Genomic DNA, 3696 nt, shown 5'->3' with positions numbered 1-3696 from the left:
TGGAAGCTTCTCAGTGAAAACAATCATGGACATCTGTGGGCTGAATTCACCCACAACAAAGAAGTTTCTGAGAAGGCTTCTCTGCAGGTTTCTCCGAGGATAGTTCCTTATTCACCATGCGGTTCCGCGGTATCCAAGACATCACATTTGACATTCCTCATAATGAGTGCTACAAAACTCCCCCGAGAAAGGGTGATATAACACTCTGAAATGAATTCACATATCACAAAGCAGTTTCGCAGAAAGCTTGATCCACTTTTTCCTGGAGGATATTTCTTTTCTCCTTCTATTCTTCAAAGCCATCTGAAATATCACTTCTCGGAATCCACGGAAACAGCCCTAAGAAACGATTCCAAAAAACACTGGCGTAACTCTGTGAGATGAAGTCACACATCAGAAAGCAATCTCTCAGAAAGTTTCTCTGTAGTTATTATGTGAGGACATTCCCTTTTTCACCATGGGACCCTATGGGCTACCAAATATCACTTTGCAGATTCCACGAAAAGAGTGTTAGCAAACTGCTTCTTGAGGCATAGGTTGTAACTCTGTGAGATGAATTCACAGAGTAGAAAGAAGTTTCTCAGAAAGCTTCTTTCACATTGTGAACGGATGAAATTTCCTTTATCAGCGTAGGCCTCTATGCGATCCAAGGAAGCCCTTCTCAGGTTCCTCAAAGACAGTGTTAATGGACTGCTCCACGAAACATAAGTGTAACTCTGTGAGATGAATTCACACATCACCAAGAAGTTTCTAAGAAAGCTTCTTTCTAGTTTTCACCTCTGGATATCTCCTTTGTCACCGTCAGGTTCATTGCGCTATGAAATACCAAATTGCAGGTTTTCAGAAATCGGTGTTAACAAACTGATCACTGAAGAGAAACGTGTAACTCTGTGAGTTGCATTCACACATGGCAATGCAGTTTCTCAGAAAGCTTCTCTTTAGTTATTATGTGAGGATAATTCCTTTTTCACCCTAGCCCTCAATGAGCTCCCAAATATACCTTTGCAGAATCCACGAGAACAGTGTTAGCAAACTGTTCCAAAAAGGGAAGGGTGGAACTCTGTGTGATGAAGTCACACATCAGAAAGCAATCTCTCAGAAAGTTTCTCTGTAGTTATTATGTGAGAACATTTCCTTTTTCACCATGGGCCCCTATGGGCTACCAAATATCACTTTCCAGATTCCACGAAAAGAGTGTTAGCAAATTGCTTCCTGAGGCCTAAGTTGTAACTCTGTGAGAAGAATTCACAGATCACGAAGAAGTTTCTCAGAAAGCTTCTTTCTCATTTTTATTGGAAGATATTTCCATTGGCCCCATTGTTTTCAATGGGTTCCGGAATATCTCTTCTCAGATTCCACACAAATAGGGCCAGGCCACGGCCACACGAAAAACAGCTGTAACTTAGTGAGTTGAATTCACACATCACAAAGCGGTTTCTCAGAAAGCTTCTTTCTTGAATAAGACGAGGTTATTTGTGGTCTCGGAGCGCCACCGTGTGTCCTATTGCAGATTCTGCGAAAACTCTGCTAGTAAGCTTCTCAGTGAAAACAATCATGGACATCTGTGGGCTGAATTCACCCACAACAAAGAAGTTTCTGAGAAGGCTTCTCTGCAGGTTTCTCCGAGGATAGTTCCTTATTCACCTTGCGGTTCCACGGTATCCAAGACATCACATCTGACATTCCTCATAATGAGTGCTACGAAACTCCCCCGAGAAAGGGTGATATAACACTCTGAAATGAATTCACATATCACAAAGCAGTTTCGCAGAAAACTTGATCCACTTTTTCCTGTAGGATATTTCTTTTCTCCTTCTATTCTTCAAAGCCATCTGAAATATCACTTCTCGGAATCCACGGAAACAGCCCTAAGAAACGGTTCCAAAAAACACTGTCGTAACTCTGTGAGATGAAGTCACACATCAGAAAGCAATCTCTCAGAAAGTTTCTCTGTAGTTATTAAGTGGAGGACATTCCCTTTTTCACCATGGGACCCTATGGGCTACCAAATATCACTTGCAGATTCCACGAAAAGAGTGTTAGCACACTGCTTCTTGAGGCATAGGTTGTAACTCTGTGAGATGATCACAGATCAGAAAGAAGTTTCTCAGAAAGCTTCTTTCACGATGTGAACGGATGAAATTTCCTTGATCAGCGTAGGCCTCAATGCGATCCAAGGAAGCCCTTCTCAGGTTCCTCAATTAGACAGTGTTAATGGAATGCTCCAGCGAAACATAAGTGTAACTTCTGTGAGATGAATTCACACATCACCAAGAAGTTCTAAGAAAGCTTTCTTCTAGTTTCATCTCTGGATATCTACTTTGTCACCGTCAGGTTCATTGCGCTATGAAATACCAAATTGCAGATTTCCAGAAAACTGTGTTAACAAACTGATCACTGAAGTAGAAACGTGTAACTCTGGAGTTGCATTCACACATGGCAATGCAGTTTCTCAGAAAGCTTCTCTTTAGTTATTATGTGAGGATAATTCCTTTTTCCACCCTAAGCCCTCAATGAGCTCCCAAATATACCTTTGCAGAATCCACGAGAACAGTGTTAGCAAACTGTTCCAAAAAGGGAAGGGTGGAAACTCTGTGTGATGAAGTCACTACATCAGAAGCAATCTCTCAGAAAGTTTCTCTCTAGTTATTATGTGAGGACATTTCCTTTTTCACCATGGGCCCCTATGGGCTACCAAATATCACTTTCCAGATTCCACGAAAAGGGTGTTAGCAAACTGCTTCATGAGGCCTAAATTGTAACTCTGTGAGAAGAATTCACAGATCACGAAGAAGTTTCTCAGAAAGCTTCTTTCTCATTTTTATTGGAAGATATTTCCATTGGCCCCATTGTTTTCAATGGGTTCCGGAATATCTGTTCTCAGATTCCACACAAATAGGGCCAGGCCTCGGCCCGACGAAAAACAGCTGTAACTTAGTGAGTTGAATTCACACATCACAAAGCGGTTTCTCAGAAAGCTTCTTTCTTTAGTAAGACGAGGTTATTTGTGGTCTCGATGCGCCGCCGTGTGTCCTATTGCAGATTCTGCGAAAACTCTGCTAGCAAGCTTCTCAGTGAAAACAATCATGGACAACTGTGGGCTGAATTCACCCACAACAAAGAAGTTTCTGAGAAGGCTTCTCTGCAGGTTTCTCCGAGGATAGTTCCTTATTCACCATGAGGTTCCACGGTATCCAAGACATCACATCTGAAATTCCTCATAATGAGTGCTGCGAAACGCTCCCGAGAAAGGGTGATATAACACTCTGATATGAATTCACATATCACAAAGCAGTTTCGCAGAAAACTTGATTCCACTTTTTCCTGGAGGATATTTCTTTTCTCCTTCTATTCTTCAAATCCATCTGAAATATCACTTCTCGGAATCCACGGAAACAGCCCTAAGAAACGGTTCCAAAAAACACTGGCGTAACTCTGTGAGATGAAGTCACACATCAGAAAGCAATCTCTGAGAAAGTTTCTCTGTAGTTATGATGTGAGGACATTTCCTTTTTCACCATGGGCCCCTATGGGCTACCAAATATCACTTTGCAGATTCCACGAAAAGAGTGTTAGCAAACTGCTTCTTGAGGCATAGGTTGTAACTCTGTGAGATGAATTCACAGATCAGAAAGAAGTTTCTCAGAAAGCTTCTTTCACGTTGTGAACGGATGAAATTTCCTTTATCAGTGTAGG

Source organism: Rhinopithecus roxellana, chromosome 21 (assembly GCF_007565055.1).
Source record: "Rhinopithecus roxellana isolate Shanxi Qingling chromosome 21, ASM756505v1, whole genome shotgun sequence".
Taxonomy (NCBI): Eukaryota; Metazoa; Chordata; class Mammalia; order Primates; family Cercopithecidae; genus Rhinopithecus; species Rhinopithecus roxellana.
This window is presented reverse-complemented; position numbering follows the sequence as displayed.